This window comes from Phoenix dactylifera, unplaced genomic scaffold, assembly GCF_009389715.1.
Source record: "Phoenix dactylifera cultivar Barhee BC4 unplaced genomic scaffold, palm_55x_up_171113_PBpolish2nd_filt_p 000196F, whole genome shotgun sequence".
In the NCBI taxonomy this organism is placed as follows: Eukaryota; Viridiplantae; Streptophyta; class Magnoliopsida; order Arecales; family Arecaceae; genus Phoenix; species Phoenix dactylifera.
The window spans coordinates 41905-67483 of NW_024067720.1; positions in this window are offsets into that span (position 1 = coordinate 41905).

Consider the following 25579-nt stretch of genomic DNA (forward strand, 5'->3'; position numbering starts at 1 on the left):
TAAAAAAAAAAATAAAAAGGTTTTGTTCCAAAAGAAACCAACATTACTAACCTTGAAGGACCCAAGAAAACTTGGGTACCTAAAATTGTATGATTTCCTTGTGTAGGAGTGTCTTGCAGCCAAAGTCGACAAAAACTGTTGGTACTTGGATAGTGGCTGCTCAAGACACATGACGGGTGACAAGGAGCAATTTTTCACCCTAGAGCCTAAAAAGGGAGGTGCTGTGACTTTTCGAGACGATAACCAAGGTCACATCGTTGGCATAGGTAAAGTACAAATCACCTCTTCAACCTTTGTTGATAATGTACGATTTGTAGATGGTCTTAAGCATAACTTACTTAGCGTTAGTCAATTATGTGATAGAGATTTTGATGTTCTGTTTAAGCCATCTCTATGCATCATAACCAACTCAATTGACAATAGCTTAGTATTCAAAGGAATAAGATGTGGCAATGTTTATGTAGTAGATCTTGAAGATCTCGCCAATAATAACCATTGCCTAGTAGCTAGTGATTTTAAAGTCTATGATGCAAGTTGGTTATGGCACCGTAAATTAGGTCATGCAAGTATGGATATAATATCAAAATTAGTTAAAAGAGATTCTGTGATTGGTTTGCCAAAGCTAAAATTTGAGAAAAATAAAATTTGTGAAGCATGTCAATATGGCAAACAATCTAGAAGTTCCTTTAAATCCATAAATTGTGTCTCTACTGCTAGACCCCTTGAACTACTTCACATGGATCTTTTTGGACCAACTAGAACCACAAACCTTGGTGGAAACAAGTATGGTCTTGTCATTGTAGATGATTTTTCTAGATACACATGGGTCATGTTTTTAGCTCATAAAGATGAAGCATTTTCAGTATTTAAGAAATTTCATAAGGAAGTAACTAACTTAAGAAATGCTTCAGTTATAGCTATTAGGAGTGATCATGAAACGGAATTTGAAAATCATCTATTTGATGAATTCTGTAGTAAAAAGGGGATAACTCATAATTTCTCTGCACCTAGGACACCACAACAAAATGGAGTTGTGGAAAGAAAGAATAGAACCCTAGAGAAAATGGCTAGAACCATGTTGTGTGAAAGTAACCTCCCTAAGTATTTTTGGGAGAAGCCATTAATACGTCATGTCATATATTAAATAGAGTTTTATTGAGACCAATTATAAAGAAAACACCTTATGAACCTTGGAGAGATAGAAAGCCCAAAGTAAACTATTTTCATATTTTTGGGTGTAGGTGTTTCATTCATAATAATGGCAAAGATAACTTAGGCAAATTTGATTCTAAATCTGATGAAGGTATCTTTTTGGAATATTCTACATCAAGTAAAGCTTATAGAGTCTTCAACAAAAGAACCCTTGTTATTGAAGAGTCTATACATGTTGTTTTTGATGATACTAATGATGTCTCTTCTAGCAAGAGAGTAGCTCTTGATGATGATGCAGAAATACTTGAGAAAAGGATAGATGATATGACATTACAAGAGAATGAACCGAAGCAAATTGGAGAAACTTCAACAAGCCAATAGGTAACTGTTGATCATGGGCTTACTAAGGCTTGGAGGTATGCTCATGGTCACCCTAAAGAATTAATTTTAGATGATCCATCTCAACCTGTTAGAACTAGAGCATCTCTTAGGAACTTAAATAATCATCTTGCATTTGTCTCACACTTTGAACCTAAGAACATAGAAGAAGCTGAAAGTGATGTAAATTGGATAAATGCTATGCAAGAGGAACTTAACCAATTTACAAGAAATAAAGTATGGAACTTAGTTGAAAGACCCACTGAATACTCAATAATAGAAACTAAATGGATATACAAAAATAAACTTGATGAAAATAAAATTGTGATTAGAAACAAGGCTAGACTAGTAGCAAAGGGCTATAATTAAGAAGAAGGTATAGATTTTGATGAGACTTTTGCTCCTGTAGCTAGACTTGAGGCAATTAGATTGTTACTAGCATTTGCATGCAATAAAGATTTCAAATTATTCCAAATGGATGTAAAAAGTACTTTCTTGAATGGGTATATTAATGAGGAAGTTTATGTAGAACAACCTCCTAGTTTTTGAGAATCATCAATACCCCAATCATGTTTATAAACTAAACAAAGCACTTTATGGTCTAAAACAAGCCCCTAAAGCATAGTATGAAAGACTTAGCAAATTTTTATTAGACCATGAATTTTCTAGAGGAAATGTTGATACAACTTTGTTTTTGAAAAAGGAAAACAAAAATATATTGGTAGTGCAGATTTATGTAGATGAAATTATTTTCGGTGCTACTAACAATCACCTTTGCGAAGAGTTTGCTGAGTTAATGCAGAGTGAATTTGAGATGAGCATGATGGGAGAATTGAACTACTTCCTCGGACTTCAAATCAAACAATCCAAGAAGGGATTTTCATCAATCAAGCTAAATACATCAAGAAAATGCTAAAGAAGTTTGATATGGATGGAAATAAGGCAATTGGCACCTCCATGAGCTCATCATGCAAACTAGACAAAGATGAATCAGGTAAATCAGTTGATCAAAAGCTGTATAGAGGTATGATAGGATCTTTACTATATCTTACAGCAAGTAGACATGATATTATGTTTAGTGTATGCATGTGTGCTAGATATCAATCTAACCCTAAAGAATCACACCTAATTGCAGTTAAGAGAATTTTTAAATATCTCATAGGAACAAAAATATAGGTCTATGGTACTCTAAAGAATCATGCATAAATTTAATAGGGTACACTGATTCAGACTTCGCTGGTTGTAAACTTGATAGAAAAAGCACCAGCGGGTCTTGTCAATTTTTAGGAGAAAACTTAATTTCGTGGTTTAGCAAGAAACAAAACTCGGTTGCACTATCTACGGCTGAAGCCGAATATGTTGCTGCCGGGAGTTGTTGTGCTCAAATTTTATGGATCAAGCAACAACTTGAAGATTATGGCATTAAACAAGATAAGATTTCCATAAATTGTGATAATACAAGCGCCATAAATCTAACTAAAAATCCAATTCAACACTCAAGAACTAAACATATTGAGATAAGACATCACTTCATAAGAGATCATGTGTTAAATGGTGATGTAATGCTTGAATTTGTTTGCACTGATGATCAACTTGCTGATATCTTCACAAAACCCTTGAGTGAAGATCGATTCTGTATTCTTAGAAGAGGGTTAGGAGTGACTGATCCATTCTTGTGATACTCCCCTCTAATTGATTGATTTTGATGATTAGCTTATGTTAGACATAGGATTTCTTATCTATGGTCATCAAATCAGTTCTTAAATCTTAGATATTTCCATAACTCTCTCCTTTGGCATGGTAATAACAAGTTTGTTGGTTATGTGCCAGAGTTCGAGTCGACTCAAATAGATTTTAGAGTCGGCTCGTTGGCAAGTCGACTCGCGCATATTTAGGAGTCGACTCGAGGTCGAGTCGACTCGCGACTTACCGGAGTCGACTCGAGGTTGAAAATCCGATTTTTAACCCTAATCGAAACGTTTATTCCTCACTTCTATTTTCGGCCGCCACTGTTCCAAAACCCTAGAGTCGTCTCCGACCTCGTCTCCGACCCGTTCTAGGTCCTCTCCCTCAAGTTTTCTTCCATTTCTCTTATCCATCCCTCGGTTTTTAGGTCAAAATGCCTAGAAAAGCCGTTGTCCCGAGCCGGAAGAGACCTCTCTCCGCGAGCGGCGCCGAGCGATGGTCCAAGGCGAGAAACGAACCCGTGAGGCCACCACCTCCGGTTCCTTCTCCGCCGAGGACGGTTCCCTCGCAACCGTGCGACGGAAGGGCAGTCTCTACCGGGAGGAAAGTCAACTTTGACTTCCTCTCCCGGGAAGGGTTCAACCTAGGGCATCACCTTAGAGCCCAAAGTCTAGAATATTTTTGTTCTCTTGACCTCCCCACCTACCCAGGGTTAGTTCAGGAATTTTATGGGACCGTCACAAGGGGTGGCGGTGGTGTCCAAGGAGTAGTAGCTAATGGACCCATTCTCATTTTCGAAGATCTCATTGCTAGGATCCTTCACTTGTCTTGCGATGGGATCGCTCCCACACATCCTACAGATAGGACAGAGGCCCTTACGGCCATTTTAGGAAGACCACCCCAATCTCTCCTCGAGGAGGTGTCTGCAAATCAGCTTACGGCTGAAATGCGACTCTTCCTGAGCATCATATCTAGGACCCTTTTTCCTAAGACTGGTCGGTTTGACTTTGTCTCAGAAAAGGACCTAGCATTGATGTTCTACATCCTACATGATATTCCCATAAACGTCCCAAAGCTAATCTATAGGTATCTCTGTGAACCCTTAGATAAGCCTAGGCTAAGCCTTCCCTATGGTGTGCTCTTTACTCTTATTTTTAGGGAATTAGAGGTCCCTATCCTTGAGAGAGAACCCACACGCTCCCTTAGGCACACTGATCGTATGTGTGAGGGGACTCTTCACAGGATGGGCTTCCATAAAGTAGAAGGAGTCTGGGTTAGGAGAACCTCTTCATCCACACCATCCGACCCTACCACCCATCATTCACCTAGTCCTGATCATGACCAGGATCACTACATAGCTCCTCCCACTTTTTCTTCCACTTTTGGTCCTTCATTCCCATCCACTTCAGCTGGACCCTCTACTGCACCACCACCTCAGCAGCCCCTGGAAGTCCGGATCAGCTCTGAGCAACTCCGGGAGATGAGACAGGAGATTGTGAGGGAGCTGAGAGATGACTTGTTGAGAGAGCTCCGAGGTCCCCTGACTGCTCCCTCCACTGACGTCGTTTCCTCCTTAGCAGCCATGTCCAAGATGCTTGCAGACTTGAAGGAGGAAATCTACAACATCAGAAGCCTAGTCCAAGCTCAATATTGGAATATGAGTGACATAAAGGATGACACGAGGAAGATGCGAGATAGCATCAGAAATGAGGTTGGTAGCCAAAGTCAGGGTGCAGAAAGGCTAACACATGCCTTGATCTCCAAACTTGACACCCTCCAAGAAAGTCTGACCCAGTTCACCTCGACACAGTCGAGGGCCACCTCGGAGATCCTTGAACAACTAGGGAACGTCAATGAGGGGTTAAGCATGGTCATCAAACACACTAGACTGAGTACGGGAGCCACATCCTCCACTACAAAGAAAAATTAGTGTATTTTTATCTGTTTTTATGATGTACAGTCCCTTGAGGACTTTTTTTTGATATGTAATCATACTTGTACTCAAATTTGAATTTAATACAATGAGTAGAAATTTTCTTTCAAAATTGTGCATTCTTGAGTTCTAATACTTTTCTATGTATTGTGCCCTTTTTGCTATGATGACAAAAAGGGGGAGAAAATATGAATTGAAATGTAAAGGAAATCACTAAAAAGAACAACCTTAAAGCAAAAAATAATTTGTTCTTAGTGGATTCGATACCTCGAGGCTCATTATCTCTCTGTTGGGGCTCCTCAAGGAGTAATCTTCAGAATCTATTCAAGGGATATTCGGAGATTAGTTGAATCATACTCAAGAACAAATTGTCAGATCTTTCCTCTGAAAGTAAGAAATTAAGATCAAAAGCTTCAAGACATTAAAAGAAAATTCAGAGAACCCAAACAAAATTGAATGCATATGTTGAGGGGGAGAATCTGAAATCTTAAGAAAGCAAATTCATTAAACACATATAAGCCAAACAATCGATTGCATGATATGAAGGCTTATATAATTCCAAATAAAAGGGAGAGCTTTAACTTCAGGATTTACTGTTTCATACCTTTCAATTTTGGATAAATTAAATGACTAGACATTTGAATTCATTTCAAAACTTTATTATAAATCTCCTTTTGGTTGAGCAATTCACTTTACAAATACTCAATGTTTTGTCATCATCAAAAAGGGAGAGATTGTGGAGTGATTGGTTATATCCCTATTTAATTTTGATGAGCTCAAAGCATTTGAGTATATTTCAAGTTGTACTAATGAATTCAATCTAGTGTTTCAGGCAAATATATGTGAATTTATCTTTAATAGCATCGAGCCTTTGTTCAAAGTCATTTGGCTAAGTATTGAACTAATTTAAGCCAAAGTCTGAAGCTCGAGTCGACTCCGGAAGAGTACGAGTCGACTCTAAGTGTTTCAGAGGTTCTGGCACGAGCTCGAGTCAACTCCGGTACACTACGAGTCGACTCCGATTGAGAACAGACAGAAGGACAGAAAGATGAATTTCAGACCCTGTCACCGAGTCGACTCCAACGGTTTCGAGTCGACTCCGATGCTTACCGAGTCGACTCCCGACGGTTCCGAGTCGACTCCAAGGAGTAACAGACAGAAGGACAGAGAAGTGTATTCTGGACCCTGTTACTGAGTCGACTCCAGAAGAATTCGAGTCGATTCCAACTTTTGGCGAGTCAACTCCTAAACAAGCAATAGTCGACTCTCAGAGGAAAGTAGACTGAAAGGCAGAAAATCAAACAAAGTGACCCTGTGAACGAGTCGACTCCGAGAATACGAGAGTCGACCCAAAGTCAGCCGAGTCGACTCCAAGATGATTCGAGTCGACTCTAAGGCAGTTCAACTCCAAAGACAGAGGATCAGTTTTTGGGCTCTGAGAGCCGAGTCGACTCCATGATGATCCGAGTCGACTCCAAAGCAGTTCAACTCCAAAGATAGAGGATCAGTTTTCAGGCTCTGAGAGCTGAGTCGACTTCAAGATGATCCAAGTCGACTCGAGAAAGAAATGCAGAAAATAAGATCTCTGGAACCCTGAGAACGAGTCGTCTCCAGAGGGCCGAGTCATCTCCGGATACTGGCGAGTCGACTCCAGGTTTGGCCGAGTCGACTCCAGAACGGGACAGCACTTTAATTCAAATCCTGAACAGTGGGCGAGTCGTCTCCAGTAAAGCATGAGTCGACTCCAGCAACAGCCGAGTCGACTCCAGATCGAGCGAGTCGACTTCGACCCCAATGGATACATTGTCAGGAGTTGCAGACTGTGCAGAACGGCCACAAATTAGTGTCTAACGGCTAGTTTTCAAAGAGGACTGCTTAAATAGCCAGAGTGAATAGTAGTAGATACCAAGAGAGTCACTCCATCTGAGCATTAAGTGTTTTCCATCTACCAAGAGTCTATTGAAGGAAAAGACAAGCAAAAGAAGGAAGAACCGCATTCAATACATAACTAGAAGTCTTCCCTTCGCATTCAAGGCTCTTCCTCTGACATCAGATCTTCAGTGCATTCAAAGAGGAAACTCAGAGTTCGAGAAGCCCCTTCTTCCTCTTCCAAAATCTGTTTGAGGGCTTCCAACTCTACTCTTTTCATATTGTTTAATATTTGCTTGTTAAGAAGCTTTCCTTGTAACTTTTCCCAAACTATTTTTTTACTTGATTCAATCAGGGGATTGAATCAAGGGTTGTAAGGTTTGTTGGTGAGCCGAAGTTAAAACAAACGGTGTAAGGGTTCGATTGTGATCCCGAAAAAACAATCGGATGGTTCTAGTCGGTGAGCCTCTGAAAACCGACCGAGTTCGTTGTGATCTCGCAAAAACAACAAGTTGGGTTGTGAACTTGTAAAATAACCGACTGTAATCTGGAGGATTATAGTGAACTCCCAAGTAAAGCTTGGGGAGTGGACGTAGGAGCAAGGGTTAGCTCCGAACCACTATAAATTAGTTTGTGGTTGTATTGGTTGCTGTTTTCTCTCTCTCTCTCTTCATTCACTTCATCTAGTAACTTAACTAATTTGCTTGCAATAGATTTAGTTAATTACTAATCATAGTTTTTAATTGGTCGAGAATTAATCCAAACCCAATTCACCCCTCCTCTTGAGTTGTCTTCTTGGGCAACAGAGGTAATCAATCAATTGGCCAGGTAAGCAGGTGGAAGGCTCCCCTTACTCGGAGAGTAAGGTCCTAATTAAGTAACCACCTTTCATGCTTTTCTAAACACCAATTAGATAATTAATCTAATATGACTAGCTCATTATTGGTTCACTCTTGACTGATTGAGGAGGTTTTAATTTAGGAGGTTTTCCTTACACTAGAACCAAGGAAGAAGATGGAAGATGAGATGCACGCCTCCTCTCTTTTCTCCTTGCTGATGGCAGCTGAAAGCCCAAGAGGGGAAGGGTGGCTCACGGCTGGAAGAGGAGGAAAAGATTGCCCTAGGGGGCTGCCCCTCATGTCCTATTAAAGGCGTGTGGAGCTCCTAAAAATTAGGAGCTCCATGCTTATCTTGAGGAAAGAGGAGGGGCATACGCCCCTCCCTCTTTTCTTCATGCCAAGAGCCAAGGGAGGGGCGTACGCCCCTCCCTCTTATCCCCTCATCACGCATGCCCCACTTGACCTAATCAAGTGGGGCATGGGGCCTAATGCTAGGTGGTTTAATCCTCTTTCAAAAAGAACTAGGTGCACCTATTTGCATTCCCTTCAAATTCTAATCTAATTAGGATTCAATTAAACCATAACTCAATTGAACTCTTCAATCCTAATCCTATTAGGAGTCTTTTTAATTAATTAGATTAAAATTAATTAGGACTTAATAAATTCTAATCTAATTATGACTTATTAAATTTCAGTCCTAATCCAATTAGGATTCTAGAAATCCTCCTACTCCAAGTAAAACTCTAATTTAATTTAAAATTCTAATCCAATTAGGACTCTAGGAATCCTACTCCAAGTAGGGCTATTTCTTCATCGTTTTTAAATTCAGAGTCCTCACTCTTATCTTCATGCAGAGTGGATTTAAGAGCGACGGTTCTGTGCTTCTTAGGTTCATCCTCCTCGAGGTTCTGTTTCATTGACGGCTCATGAGTCATTAAGGAGCCCAGCAGTTCTTCAAGTGGGAGAGAGTTGAGATCTTTGGCTTCTTGAATGGCAGTGACTTCTGCTTCCCATGCTCTAGGAAGAGACCTAAGAATTTTTCGGACAAGATCACTGTTAGAGTAAGATCTACCAAGGCTCTTCAGGCCATTTATAATATTAGTGAATCTAGTAAATATTTCAATTATAGATTCACTGTTTTCCATTCTAAATAATTCATACTTATGCACTAGCATACTGATTTTAGATTTTTTGACCTGGTTAGTGCCTTCATGTATAACTTCCAGCCTATTCCAGATTTCTTTAGCAGTCATACAAATAGATATACGATTAAACTCATTTGCATCTAAAGAACAGTAAAGAACATTCATGATTTTTGCATTTAGCTGAGCCCTTCTTTTATCATGGTCATCCCATTCAATCTCAGGTTTGAATAAGGTGATGCCATCTCCAATCTTAGTTGGTGTGTGAGGTCCATTGACAATAACAGTCCATAAATCATAGTCAAGTGCTTGAAAAAAAATACGCATACGTGCTTTCCAATAAGTAAAATTTGTGCCATTGAAAAGAGGTGGTCTATTGGTAGATTGCCCTTCGGCAACAGAGGTTCCCATAGTGGCTGCCATGACCTTTAACTCTTGATTGTTAAATCAAAAAGTTTATGTGAGTACCAGGCTCTGATACCACTTGTTGCCCAGAGGTGCAGCCCAGAGAGGGGGTGAATTGGGTCTCTTTAAAAATAGTTAAAGTTAAAACGTGAAGAGAGTATGAGTTACTTTTATCTTAAAGATTCAGCAGTGAAAATAAGAATGCACAAATATGACAGTGAATAAGGTTATGAAAACTGTCAGAAATATGCAGAGGAAAGGAAGAGAAGAAGCACAATCACAAACACTAAGATTTATAGTGGTTCGGTGCACTCCTAGCACTACATCCACTCCTCAAGCCTAGCTTGAGATTTCACTATAACCCAGTAGCTTACAGCCTGATTATTTTTCGGGCTCACAATCAAAACCCAGTTGGTTTTTCTAGGCAACCAACCGAAAATCTTTTGTTTTTCGGGATCACAAACAACCCAGTTGGTTTTCAGACAAACCAACCAAAAACTTTACACCGTTTGTTTTTCTGGGCTCACAAACAACCTAGTTGGTTTTCAGATAAACCAACCAGAAACTTTTTCCTTGCTGAATATTTTCTATTCAGCAACTTCCAATCTAGGCTTGGAAGAGCCTTTACAAGTTTCAAATTAATGAAACTGTTACAGCAGCAATTAATCCAACTAAAAGAATGTTGTAACTAGAAAACTTAAAGCTTTAGAACATGTAAAGAATAAATCAATGAAAGTTAAAGCTGAAGCCGATAAATAAGTTGGCTGTGGAAGGATGTTCCAATGTCCGAACAGCAGCTCTTCAGAATGCAGTGAGAAGCTATGACTAATTTCCTCACAAGAGAAAGTTTTGGATTCAGTGATGGTGAGGATGATGAACTGTTAAGCTTTTCTTTTTTTTTTATCAGTGGAAACTTTTTGTTTTCTTTAGAATCTTTTCCCTTTTCCTTGTTGTTTCCATTCTGAGGTTTCCTCGTATTTATAGACAAATTCTTCGGCGGGATTTGAATTCCTTTCTTCTCGTTCTGATGAGAATCTTTTTTCGTTACAGAAGAAGACAAAAGTCGTTCACAGCTTCCCGTTGTAGTCCTAGTAGTAGAAGGGTCGACTCATGTAACTCAAGGGTTGACTCATGTTCATTCTGAATCCGCACTTCAAAACATGAAGAAGGCTTTTGCTATGTCATCTTCAAAGGGTCGCCTCTTAATTCTTAAGGGTCGGCTCATCTTCATCAGGAGTCGCCTCTTTAAATACAAGGATCGGCTCATCTTCATCAGGAGTCGCCTCTTTAAACACAAGGGTCGGCTCATCTTCATCAAGGGTCGCCTCTTTAAACACAAGGGTCAGCTCATGCTTCAGTTTTTCGGCCAGCGTTGAGATTGAGCAGGGGTCAACTCTTCAAACGCAAGGGTCGACTCTTTAGTTTCGGGGGTCGACTCATTTTGAACAAGGGTCGGCTCTTCAAGCTTATCTCAGGCGGTGAGGAATTTCTCTTTACTTTGAACCATACAAGGGTCGACTCATGTTTTGCGGGGATCAACTCTTTGACTGTGTTCCTTGAATAAAACTTATCAGAATCAACTTAAACTTATCCTTTTTGCTTAGGGGTTGACTCAAGTTTTTTCAAATAGAAAATTTTAGATTTTCTCTCTGATCTCCATGGACTAGATTAAGATCATTTTCTTTTAGAACATGTCCAATGAGATATTTGCGAAGAACTTATGATTTTGCAGTGCTTCATTTCTTCTGATTTTTCTTGACTTATAAATCTTCACAATTAGACCAATGTCATTAGTACACAACATGATCTCAAATATTTTGTAATCATCAAAATTCATCCTTTAGGGTTGACAATCTCCTCCTTTTTGATGATGACAAAACCATTGAGTTAAAAAGAATTTTGCAATAAATTTCACAGCAATTATTAGAATTTTATAATGAAGTTCAGAGTAAATATGACATTCAGAGATAAATGCATAATTTCAACAGATTAAGGAGAAAGGTCTCTCCCTATCAATTACAAACATTCGAATTATGCAGAGTTCTTGTTCTTTATCATAATTTAAATCTCCCCCTATATATTAGCTTTAGTGTAGAGATTTGTATTCTGAATTTTTTTCATATTTCTTATATCTCAGATTAGAATTTTTCATATATTTCTCCCAATTTGTATTCTGAATTCTTTTTCACGTTACTTATTTCTCAGATTAGAATTTTTTTCATATATTTCTCATTTCTCAGATTAGAATTCTTTTCATATTTCTCCCTTTTCTCGTCATCAACGAAAGGAAGGAAGTTAAAAATCAGAGCAGCATGTAAATATAGGAAAAAAATAATATCTGATACCAACATTAAGAATTTTAATACCATTACAAATTTTGATATGTATCAGATGCGATATGTATCAGAGCAGCATATAAACCAATGAAGACATATGTTTCAATAAAGGTAATCATTCATTGCATGAGTAAATAAAGTACATTTCATAAATCAGAGAATTACAATTGGTATCAATTTGTATCAGTCAGCATACAAGTGTGCCAAATAATCATGAAACTCAGCTTAGTACAAGATTATGTTTTGAAAACATGGGTTTCAGTCTAAGCTTAGGTTAGGTTTAGTCTAAGATTAGTCTAGGTTGAAGGTTTTGAAGATGGCGGTCTAGACTGATCTTTCTTTGGCTCTTCCATCAGCTTGTCAATTTTACTATTTAGTGCAGTGATGGAGCTAGTGAGCTGACTGTGTTCTTCTTTCAGTGCTTGTACACTGCCTTGAATAGAATTTTCTTGTGCTTGCAGCTGTTTTTCAATCTCAGTAATTCTTCTTTGCTGGTTAGCTGCTAATTGCCTCAATCCTTGCAGTTCAGATTTGACTTCTTTAACCAAGTCAATGAGGTCAATAACCGAATTCCAGCAGACTCCAGAATTGAACATTGCTTTTATAATGTTGTCTCCAATAAATTTCAACTGCCATTTCTCAAGTTTGAGTGGAGGATCTGATGGCCTTTGTTGGTAGAGGCTGACTGACTGGAGTTTCTGTTGGAGGTGCTTGTGTAGATATTCTTTTGCCTTTTAGTGGTGTAGTAGTGTCTTGACCACTTTCATCTTGAGATCCTTTCCCTTTATGAGTCTATTTTTTCTCAGATTTGACAAATCCCATCCTCTTCAGTGATTTGTCATTGTAAACATCAGAAGATGATAATTCTTTTTTGGTTTCTCCTTCTAGATTTACATTGAAGTTACAGAGGACTTGAGTTAAGATCATACCATAAGGAAGTGAAGCTCCTTTTCTTTGATCTTAAGCTTCCATGTATCTAAGCATCAGGCAGGGTAGGTTCAGTGGGAGTCCTTGTATGATAAGGTGCATTACTAGTATATCCCTTTCTAAAACATGATCAAATTTTTCTGTCTTCGGGAAGAACATCTTGTTGATTATGTGATGCAGCAGACGCATCTCTGCATTCAGCTGATTGGCACTGATCTCAGTCCAATCTCCTATGACTTCTCTATTCAGAATAGTACTAATTCCTTCATTCCTATTTTCTATATGATCTCTATTTTCTCCATCATTTGAAATCCGAAGGGTATCTCTAAGAATCTCTTCAGTAATTAAAGTAGGTACATCTTTTACCTTGGACGAGATCTGTCCTTCTCCATATCTAGCATTGTTGTAGAATTCTCGTACCAGGTCAGGGTAGGTTGGCACATTCAGAGAGCATAGGTATTCCCAACCCATATCCTTAAGATTCTGCCCTAAGGGAAAATTTTCTTTCTCCAGAAATTCAAAATCCACTCTCCTTCCTGTCGATACATTTCTTATGGAGAGAGGTCCTTGTTTGGATACTGAGGACGGAGGTGACAGAGGAGTCGTGACGGGTTGAGGCAATGGTGTTACTTTCTTCTGTGGATTCTCTGCCCTAGCCTTCATTCTCCTCTCTGTGTGTGGAGTGGTATTCTTCCTCTTTAGCCCATATGTTACTTGCTTGATTCTCACCATTGGAAGATCAATCAGAACCTCGGAAAGATTTTCTAGGGCTTTTGGGAGTTTCTGGTTCGAAGAAGAGTTTGAAGACAAAAAAAGGCGCTCTAAGGGTTATGAAACGTTTCAAGTTCAACGTATCAGAGAGAGAGAGAGAAAGCCTTTTAGAATCCGTTTCGAATAGTGTCCTCTTTAGTCGACTCATCTAACTCATGAGTCATCTCCGATGAACTAAGAGTCGACTCTTTTAACTTAAGAGTCGTCTCTTGTGAGTTAGGGGTCGACTCTTTTAACTTAAGAGTCGTCCCTTACTTCATGAGTCGACTTCTCATTTACATGAGTCGTCTCCTCAGACTATTCAAGAGACAAAATATTTTTGAATAACATTTAAAACTTAATTGCAAACCATGGATCAAATCAACTAAAATTTAACCAATGATAGTCAATCAAAATACACAATTTATCAGTCATAATCAGTCATCAAAATGGATCACAAATGCATAATTCATCTCTAAATTTACAAAATACTTCTTCATTAAGAGGTTTAGTGAATATATCTGCAATTTGTTTATCAGTATTTATAAATTCCATTTTTATATCCTCATTTTGAACATGATCTCTTATGAAATAATGTCTAATTTCTATATGTTTAGATCTTGAGTATTGTATGAAATTTTTAGTCAGATTTATGGCACTAGTATTGTCACACCTTATAGAAATTTTATTTTGTTTTATGCCATAGTCCTCAAGTTGTTGCTTAATCCATAGAATTTGAGCACAGCAACTTTCTGCAGCAGTATATTCAGCCTCAGCTGTAGATAATGCTACAGAATTCGGTTTCTTGCTAAACCAAGAAATTAAATTTGTTCCAAGAAATTGACAAGTTCCACTTGTACTTTTTCAATCTAATCTACAACTAGCAAAATCAGCATCTGAATATCCAATTAAGTCAATTGTAGATGTCTTAGAATACCATAATCCTAAGTGTTGTGTTCTTTTTAAGTATCTTAATATTCTTTTAACAGCAATTAAGTATGATTCTTTAGGATTTACTTGATATCTTCCACACATACAAATACTATGCATTATATCAGGTCTACTTGCTGTAAGATAAAGTAAAGATCCAATCATCCCTTTATACAGCTTTGAATCAAGAGATTTACCATGCTCATCTTTTTCTAATTTACAAGAGAGGCTCATACGAGTACCTATTGATTTTGAATCTTCCATACCAAACTTCTTTAAGATTTTTTTTGTGTACTTGCTTTGGCAGATGAAGATTCCATCTCTTGTTTGCTTAATTTGGAGTCTAAGAAAGAAGTTGAGTTCACCCATCAAACTCATCTCGAACTCACTTTGCATGAGCTTAGCAAATTCTTCACATAAACTTTCAGTAGTAGCACCAAATATAATATCATCAACATATATTTGAACAATTAGAATGTCATCATTTTTTCTTTTAATAAATAAAGTTTTATCAACATTTCCTTTTGAAAAATTACTCTTTATCAAAAAGTTGCTTAGTCTACCATACCAAGCTCTAGGAGCTTGCTTCAAACCATAAAATGCTTTGTTCAATTTAAAGACATGATCTGAAAGTTTATGATTTTCAAATCCAGGTGGCTGTTCTACATAAACTTTTTCTGTTATGAAACCATTTAGAAATGCACTTTTGATATCCATCTGAAATAATTTAAAATCCATGTAGCATGCAAATACAAGTAATAGCCTAATGGCTTCAAGTTTAGCTACAGGTGCGAAAGTTTCATCAAAATCAATTTCTTCTTCTTGATTATATCCTTTTGCAACTAATCTAGCTTTATTTCTAATTACAATTCCATCTTCATTTAATTTGTTTCTGAAAACCCATTTTGTTCCAATTACAGAAATATTTTCAGTCCTTCTAACTAAATTCCAAACATTGTTTCTTTCAAATTGATTCAGTTCTTCTTGCATTGCCATTAACCAATTACTGCCTTTTTCAGCTTCTTCAAAAGATTTTGGTTCTATTTGTAAAACAAATGCAAGATGATTACAAACATCTCTAATGGAGGATCTAGTCTTAATTCCTTATGAAAGATCACCAATTATTAGTTCTCTAAGATCACTATGTACATACCTCCATTCTTTTGGTAGAGTAGTTTTACCTTTGAGTGTTTGATCTTCTTCTTCTTGATTTTCATCAGATGCAGAGGCATCCTTTAGGGTTAAATCTTTGACTTGCTCATTTAGTTCTTCTGCATCATCATTGAGATCTACATCCTTCCTTGAAGAAGGATTATTAGATTCATCAAAGATAACATGTATTGACTCTTCTGCGACTAGTGTTCTCTTATTAAATATTCTATATGCTTTGCTTGATGAAGAGTATCCAAGAAAAATAGCTTCATCTGATTTTGAATCAAATTTTTCCAAATTGTCTTTACCATTATTTAGAACAAAACAGATGCAACCAAAGACATGAAGGTATGAAAGATTTGGTTTTTTATTTTTCCAAAGTTCATATGGAGTTTTCTTTAGTATTGACCTAATAGTAACTCTATTAAGAACATGACAAGCTGTATTTATGGCTTCAGCCCAAAAATACTTAGGTAAGTCACTCTCACATAACATTGTTTTAGCCATCTTAGTAAGAGTTCTATTCTTTCTCTCTACAACACCATTTTGTTGTGGTGTTCTTGGTGCAGAAAAATTATGATCAATACCATTTTTAGTGCAGAAATTTTCAAAATCATGATTTTCAAATTCAGTTCCATGATCACTTCTAATCTTGATAGTTTTTAATCCATATTCATTTGAAATCTTTTTATACAGTTTAGTGAAAGCTAAAAATGCTTCACTTTTATGTGCCAAGAATAAAATCAATGTATACCTAGAAAAATCATCCACAATAACAAAGCCATAATGCTTTCCACCTAGACTTGCAGTTCTAGTTGGTCCAAATAAATCCATATGCAGAAGCTCTAGAGGTCTGTTTGTGGAGACAGCATTTTTAGATTTGAAAGAGTTTCTGATCTATTTTTCTAGTTGGCATGCAGAGCAAATTTTATCTTTTTCAAATGACAATTTAGGCAAGCCGAAAACAAGTTTTTTTCAGATAAGTTTTGAAATTAAGTCCATGCTTGCATGAGCTAATTTTCGATGCCATAACCAGCTGGCTTCACTGTTTTTTGTCTTCATTGCTACTAGACAATCCATATTTTTCATTAGTATTTGATCTAAATCAACTAAATATATATTTTCATGTCTATGTCCAGTAAATATTATATCACTGTCATTACAACTAGAAACAAAGCATAATGATGATTCAAAAGTCACAACATATCCTTTATCACAGAATTGACTAATGCTTAGCAAATTATATTTCAATCCATCTACCAATAAAATATTTTCAATAAAAGTAGTTGGTAAAATCCGAACGTTACCAATACCAATGATTTTACCTTTTCCATTATCACCAAAGATAACCATTCCTCCATCTTTCTTTTTGAGGGACATGAATTGGGATTCATCCCCTATCATGTGTCTAGAGCACCCACTATCCAAGTACCATTTTCTGTTTGATGCTTGGGATGCTAGACACACCTGCAAAATAGAAATTTAATTCTTTATCTTTGGTACCCAAGCTTTCTTGGGTCCTTGAATGTTAGCAATGATGGTTCCCTTTGGAACCTAATCTTTTTAATTGAAACATTGTTCATATGATTCTGACTTATAGGATTGTAAGTGGCATATCTCTATTTTAGTTTGTCTAATTTGAATGGTACAGATTTTGGTTTAACATAAGCGGGTTTCACAAAAATATTTTTCAATGATTTCTATTTCTTTCAAGGATTATATCCTAAACCAGCTTTATCATAAACAGCTTTCTGACTTTCTAGAATTAAATTCAACTTTTCAGAGCTTAGGGTGAATTTATCAACTATAGGTTTCAATTTTTCAACTTCATTAACTAACTTTTGATTTTCTTCATGCAGTTTCTTCTTGTTATCCAGAAGCAATGTATTTTCTTTTTCTAATGATTGGTTCTTAGTCTTCAGTTCCTTGTTCTTTAAGCTAAGCCTTTTATATTCAATCATAAGCTTAGAAAAAGCATCTTGAAGCTCATCGAAAGTGAAATCGTAATCAGTATTCAGATATACCTCATTTTCGTATCCTATTAGACACAGATTTGCAGCTTTTTGTTGCTGTTCCTCTTCTCCAGAGCTGGATTCATCACTGTCACTCCAAGTAGCCAGCATAGCTTTCTTTCTCAACCTTTTCGGAGCCTTTTTTAGTAGAGAACAGTCTGTTCTGAAGTGTCCAGGCTTTTTGCAATCATAACAGACATATTGCTTCTTATATTCTTTGTTTTGCTCCCCCTTGATTACAGGCATTTTCTTAAAGTTTTCTCTATTTCTTCTAAAAATTTTTCTAAACCTTATTGTAATCAGGGCTATTTCTTCATCATTTTCATATTCAGAGTCCTCACTCTCGTCTTCATGCAGAGTGGATTTAAGAGTGATGGTTTTGCGCTTCTTGGGTTCATCCTCTTCAAGGTTCTGTTTCATTGAGAGCTCATGAGTCATTAAGGAGCCCAGCAGTTCTTCTAGCGGAAGAGAGTTGAGATCTTTGGCTTCTTGAATGACAGTGATCTTCCCATGCTCTAGGAAGAGACCAAAGAATTTTTCGGACAAGAACACTGTTAGAGTAAGATCTACCAAGGCTCTTTAGGCTGTTTATAATATCAGTGAATCTAGTAAACATTTCAGTTATAGATTCACTGTTTTCCATTCTAAATAATTCATACTTATGCACTAGCATACTGATTTTAGATTCTTTGACCTAAGAATTTTCCGGACAAGAACACTGTTAGAGTAAGATCTACCAAGGCTATTTAGGCCGTTTATAATATCAGTGAATCTAGTAAACATTTCAGTTATAGATTCACTGTTTTCCATTCTAAATAATTCATACTTATGCACTAGCATACTGATTTTAAATTCCTTGACCTGGTTAGTGCCTTCATGTATAACTTCCAGCCTATCCCAGATTTCTTTAGCAGTCATGCAAATAGATATACAATTAAACTCATTTGCATCTAAAGGACAGTAAAGAACATTCATAGTTTTTGCATTTAGCTGAGCCCTTCTTTTATCATGGTCATCCCATTCAATCTCAGGTTTGAATAAGGTGATGCCATCTCCAATCTTAGTTGGTGTGTGAGGTCCATTGACAATAACAGTCCATAAATCATAGTCAAGTGCTTGAATAAAAATACGCATACGTGCTCCAATAAGTAAAATTTGTGCCATTGAAAAGAGGTGCTCTATTGGTAGATTGCCCTTCGGCAACAGAGGTTCCCATAGTGGCTGTCATAACCTTTAACTCTTGATTGTTAAATCAAAAAATTTATGTGAGTACCAGGCTCTGATACCACTTGTTGCCCAGAGGTGCAGCCCAGAGGGAGGGGTAAATTAGATCTCTTTAAAAATAGTTAAAGTTAAAACGTGAAGAGAGTATGAGTTACTTTTATCTTAGAGATTCAGCAGTGGAAATAAGAATGCACAAATATGATAGTGAATAAGGTTATGAAAATTGTCAGAAATATGTAGAGGAAAGGAAGAGAAGAAGCACAATCACAAACACCAAAATTTATAGTGGTTCGGTGCACTCCCAGCACCTACATCCACTCCTCAAGCCTAGCTTGAGATTTCACTATAACCCAGCAGCTTACAGCCTGATTGTTTTCCGGGCTCACTATCAAAACCCAGTTGGTTTTCCCAGGCAACCAACCGAAAACCTTTTATTTTTCGGGATCACAAACAACCCAGTTGGTTTTCAAACAAACCAAACAAAAACTTTACACCGTTTGTTTTTTCGGGCTCACAAACAACCCAGTTGGTTTTCTGATAAACCAACCAGAAACTTTTTCCTTGCTGAATATTCCCTATTCAGCAACTTCTAATCTAGGCTTGGAAGAGCCTTTACAAGTTTCAAATTAATGAAACTGTTACAGCAGCAATTAATCCAACTAAAAGAATGTTGTAACTAGAAAACTTAAAGCTTCAGAATATGTAAAGAATAAATCAATGAAAGTTAAAGCTGAAGCCGATAAAGAAGTTGGCTGTGGAAGGATGTTCCAATGTCCGAACAGCAGCTCTTCAGAATGCAGTGAGAAGCTTTGACTGATTTTCTTACAGGAGAAAGTTTTGGATTCAGTGATGGTGAGGATGATGAACTGTTAAGCTTTTCTTCTTTTTTTCTCAGTGGAAACCTTTTGTTTTCTTTAGAATCTTTTTCCTTTTCCTTGTTGTTTCCATTCTGAGGTTCCCTCATGTTTATAGACAAATTCTTCGGCGGGTTTTGAATTCCTTTCTTCTCATTCTGATGAGAATCTTTTTCTGTTACAGAAGAAGACAAAAGTTGTTCACAGCTTCCCGTTGTAGTCCCAGCAGTACAAGGGTCGACTCATGTAACTCAGGGGTCGACTCATGTTCATTCTGAATCCGCACTTCAAAACGTGAAGAAGGCTTTTGCTATGTCATCTTCAAAGGGTCGCCTCTTAATTCTTAAGGGTCGGCTCATCTTCATTAGGAGTCGCCTCTTTAAACATAAGGGTCGGCACATCTTCATCGGCAGTCGTCTCTTTAAACACAAGGGTCGGCTCATCTTCATCAGGAGTCGCCTCTTTAAATATAAGGGTCGGCTCATGCTTCAGTTTTTTGGCAGGCGCTGAGATTGAGCAGGGGTCGACTCTTCAAACGCAAGGGTCGACTCTTCAGTTTCGGGGGTCGACTCATTTTGAACAAGGGTCGGCTCTTCAAGCTTCTCTTAGGTGGTGAGGACTTTTTGTTTACTTTGAACCATACAAGGGTCGACTCATGTTTTGCAGGGATCGACTCTTTAACTGTGTTCCTTGAATAAAACTTATCAGAATCAACTTAAAACTTGTCCTTTTTGCTAAGGGGTTGACTCAAGTTTTTTCAAACAGAAAACTTTAGATTTCCTCTCTGATCTCCATGGACTAGATTAAGATCATTTTCTTTTCGAACATGTCCAATGAGATATTTGCGAAGAACTTATGATTTTGCAGTGCTTCATTCCTTCTGATTTTTCTTGACTTATAAATCTTCACAATTAGACCAATGTCATTGGTACACAACATGATCTCAAGTGTTTTGTAATCATCAAAATTCATCCTTTAGGGTTGACAGGATCACTCCTTATCTACCAAGATCGATAAATTTCTTGTAGGTGCATACCCTACTCCTACAGTGAACCTACTGCAGCCAATCTACACTACAAGGATCCATATGGCTAGAGACCATATATACGTGCAGTCAAACTATAGCAACCTCACTGTAAGTAGCCGAAGCACCGCAGGTCAAAGGACCAGTCACACTACTGCAACATAAAGCAAGTCACTGATGAGTGGATAGACATCCAAGTGACTTTTTGTTTGGTCACGCTCAGTACCCTTGTTCTCTAACAAGCACCTGCACTATCACTTTAGTATCCCTACACTGTGGACTCGAGTCTCGTCCATCCATAAGAAAAGTGATCTGTGTAATGATCTCATCGAATCAATCACCGTCCTCGTGATGATCCATCGATCAGGAGCATTTAAGAATTAATCACCAATGACACATGGCTCAAATTTTCAACTCTTGAGAATATGCATCATTATCTTATTAATTCTTTGGACGATTCATAGACACATACACAATATAAATAAAAAAATGCCCATTTATTATTCAATAATAATAAAGTTATGCACAAAACTATGTTCCAGAATTAATAATGTATCAGCCAGATTGGCTTCTAGGGCATAAATCTAACACTATATACCTGCAAAATTGCCGAATGGGCAACCTCCTACGCAGAAAATTCAGCACCACATTAATTTGGTGCCAGGTGCGAGCCTTCCCAATCTACCTCATTACCACCTGAGTCCTAAGGACAGCCAAATTCTTCAGCAGCAAGTTGAAGATCCGATGAAGAAAGGGCTGATTCGGGATAGCATGAGCCCATGCGCAGTGCCAGCCTTGTTGACACCGAAGAAGGATGGGAGTTGGCACATGTGTGTGGACAGCTGTGCGATCAATAGAATAATGATAAAATACCGATTTTCTATACCCTGCTTGACTGACATACTAGACATGCTAGAAGGAGAAAATGTCTTCTCCAAAATTGATCTTCGGAGTGGCTACCATCAGATTTGAATTACTTTATGAGTGGATGGTTATGCCTTTTGGCCTATCCAATGCACTGAGCACCTTCATGAGGATGATGAAGCAGGTATTAAAACCATTTATTGGAAAGTTCGTCATTGTCTATTTTGATGACATTCTAGTTTATAGCCATAATGAGATCGAGCATAAGGAACATTTGAGGGTGGTTTTGCTTGCATTGAGGGAAAATAAATTGTTTGTCAATCTTAAGAAGTGCCACTTTGTGACTACCTACTTGGTGTTCCTGAAGTTTGTTATTGGGGCTGATGGTATACATGTTGATGAAGAGAAGGTGCGAGCAATACGGGAGTGGCCAATTCCTACAATTGTCTATTAGGTCCGTAGTTTCCATGGGTTAGCAACATTCTATCGGCGCTTCATTCAGAATTTCAGCACCATTGTCGCTCCAATCACTGAGTGTATGAAGAAGGGTCGGTACCAGTGGGGAGAGCCTTAGCAAGCTAGCTTTGAATTGATAAAAGAAAAATTATCTTCGACACTAGTGCTAGCCTTGCCGAGCTTTCAGAAGTTGTTCGAGGTAGAGTGTGATGCTTTAGGAGTCGGCATAGGTAGAGTGTGACTCAAGAGGGGTAGCCCATGGAGTACTTCAGCGAGAAGCTCAGTGAGGCACGGAAAAGATGGACCACATACGAACTTGAGTTTTACGCTATCATCCGGGTGTTGAAGCATTAGGAGCACTATCTAGTTCAAAGGGAGTTTGTCCTATACAATGATCACCAGGCCTTGAAGTACATCAGTAGCCAGAACCACTTGAACCGCATGCATGTCAGATGGGTAAGCTTTTTGCAGAAATTTCTTTTGTGTTGAAGCACCAATCTGGATAGCAGAACCGAGTGGCAGATGCATTGAGTCAGCATAACACATTGTTGACAACCTTGCACTCAGAGGTGGGTTTTGAATGCATGAAGGAGTGTTGAAGATGATGACTTCAGGGATGTGTGGGCCAAGTGTTCTAGCAATCATGCAATGGTAGAATTTCACATACAAGAGGGTTATTTCTTCTAGGGTAATTCATTGTGCATTCCAAGATCATCACTGAGAAAGAAGCTTATTAGAGACCTTCATGGTGGGCTCAGTGGGCATCTAGGCCGGGACAAAACTATTGCTAGTCTTATGGAGAGGTATTATTGGCCACAAATGCGAAGAGATGTTGGAAAGTTTGTCCAAAGGTATTATATTTGTTAGACAGCGAAGGGCAGTCCCAAAATACTGGTCTTTACATGCCTCTACCTGTGCCGAATGATATTTGGGAGGATCTATCGATGGACTTTGTATTGGGTCTTCCCCGAACGCAGAAAGGTGTGGATTTAGTTTTTGTAGTGGTGGATAGGTTTTCCAAGGTGGCGCATTTCATTCCTTGTGGATTCCTTGTAAAAGGAGGGACATGCGCCCCTCATTATTTATTTTTATTTTTAAATTTTTTTTGGGATGTGCATGAGAGGAAGCCCTAAGGGCTTTGGGGGCAAATCTGGACCGCAAGAAAAAGAAAGAAAAAAAATAAAAAGGTCTGATGGCTCTCTTTTTCCTTCTCTTAGTGCTTGCGGCCTCCCTTCCCTCCTCTTGGGCGTGGCCTCCTCTTCTTCCTGAAAGGAACCCTTGTAGGGTAGCATGCATGATTTTAATTTTTTTCTAAAAATCAACGAAAGCAATTAAAAATTAAACTCTTAAATTTTTATGCATGCATGAGATCTAATCTCTACTATAAAAATAAGAACCAGGATTTAAAGGTTTATATAAATTATGAAACTATGATTGTATATCTAACATACAATCCTGATTTCTGCAACCATATTAAGATCTAATCTTAATTTCTAATGAGATCAAATCTCATACCTGATTTGCTGAAGGTCTTTGATGACTCCATGATCACACTCTGTAGCCGTACACGCATCCGTCCTCTATGGATTGTCCACGCGAAGCTCTAGAAAGATCGACGACCACGGGAGTGCTAGCTCGCATGGAGGTGCTGCAATAGCTGAATCTTTCTCTTTCGAAGCAATCAACTTTTGATTGTTCTTCGAGAAGATGAAGGATGGAGATGAGGGAGAAGGAGGAGAAGAGATGGTGACCCAATCTTTAGAATTTTTGGAACTCTAGAACTCCCTTAAAAATTCTGCATAGAAAACCCTAGGCGTGGAGGTCCTTTTATAGCCAAAGGACCCCCACACCATCACTTGATTACGGCATGTGGAGATCTCTAAAAAATAGGGATCTCCATGTTGAATAGAGAGGGAGTTCGACTCCCTCTTTCTCAATCTCAATTCGGCGCCTTGACTCCCTAAAAATTAGGGAGTCATGCGCCCAAAGATATGTTGCCAAGATCCTTCTTCATGCCAACTCTTGGAACCAAGAATATAGGGATTCAATCCTATCTTTCTTAGAATTTTTGTGGCGCCATCTCTTCTAAATTTTTGTCACACGCCTCCTCTTAATTCTCATGCAAACAATTGGCCCAAAAAAAAAGAGAGGCGTCATGAGTCTAGAAAGATTTGATGAGGTGTCAATCTTCTCCAAGAAAGAAAGCTAGACTCCTAAAATTTAGAAATTCTTTTCCTTATCTAATTCTGAATTTTTGGACTCATAATCCTTATCAAATAAAGACTTCTAACTTGGATCAAGCCCAATCAAATTTGATCAAGTTCCATCAATTGGGTCAAGCCCAATCTACTTGGGTTAAACCTAATCCAATTACGTCAAATCCTGATGTAGCCCAAATTGAATCTTATTTAATTTTGCTCAACCTAAGCCCAATCATTCAATCAATTGAGTTCATTAGAAATCTAATTACTAATTAATCCTTCAATAATTTAATAATTATTTTATTGCAACTTTTGCTTAGGATAATTTGTCAATCGAATTGACCAATGTACCCCTGGACGATTCTTAATCGTCTGTCAGCCATTTGATCAATCTAGAAACTTCTATGTGTGTGACCCCATAGGTTCGAACCTAAGCCGATAGCACAAGAATAGCTTTCTATAATAATTGAAATGTCCATCTAGTAATGGTATCCAACGTCCGGATAGGCTGAATGATTGCAAAGCAACATTCAAGAACTCTTGAACTATAGTTACCGTATAATTCATCCCTATGACTCCTAAATACATAGGATGACTTCAGAGTTCACTATCAACTCTTTAATTAGTTCATCCAAAATGTGTTTGAACTTTACAAATTCTGTGACTCCTCGCAAGAATTATCTTGGCCAAGATTTTGCTAAATTGAACACAAGAGCATTATCTCCTGTCATCAGGAGGTGTCAATCCTTTCTTGACTCGAATACTGACTTCGCAAATACTTGATTGTACCCAGAATACTTTCGTCATTGAATTAGAAATTCAGATAGTCCAATACCAAAGTACAGTGAGTTGCTTGCTAGTCACCATAGCGATCTCCGGTCGGAGGGACACTTATACCTATATCCACTCGGAACATCTCCTGACAGCAGAGTGTTGCAGATTAGATCACGTTCAGTGAAATGTAGTCCTAACTTCATCTCTGTGGCATACTAGTTAGTGTCTCTACACTCTTTGGTTGAAAGAACAACCAACAAATATGGCACACAACAACCTATACTTGATAATGCCATTATCCTAGTAATAGCATATCGTTCAGTCGTGAACATGTTTAAGGATTTGTAGATAAATCCTCCTTTATCATTTATAAGAGTCCTAATGACTTCATCACATTACATGAGTTCATGAAGATGCACAAAATATGCGATAAAAAATGCTAAATAACTTTTATTATTTATTAATTCATATACACCTCAATCATTAGCAGGTTGGCGATTGACTTTTAGGACACAATTTCCAACAACTCCTACTTGGACTAAATCCAATCACTACAGTATTATATATCTATCTTCAACTTTTGATAATTGAACTCCTTCATGCCGAGGACTTTAGTAAATGGATCGGCCAGATTTTTCTTTCCTTCAATCTTTTGAAGATCTATGTCACCT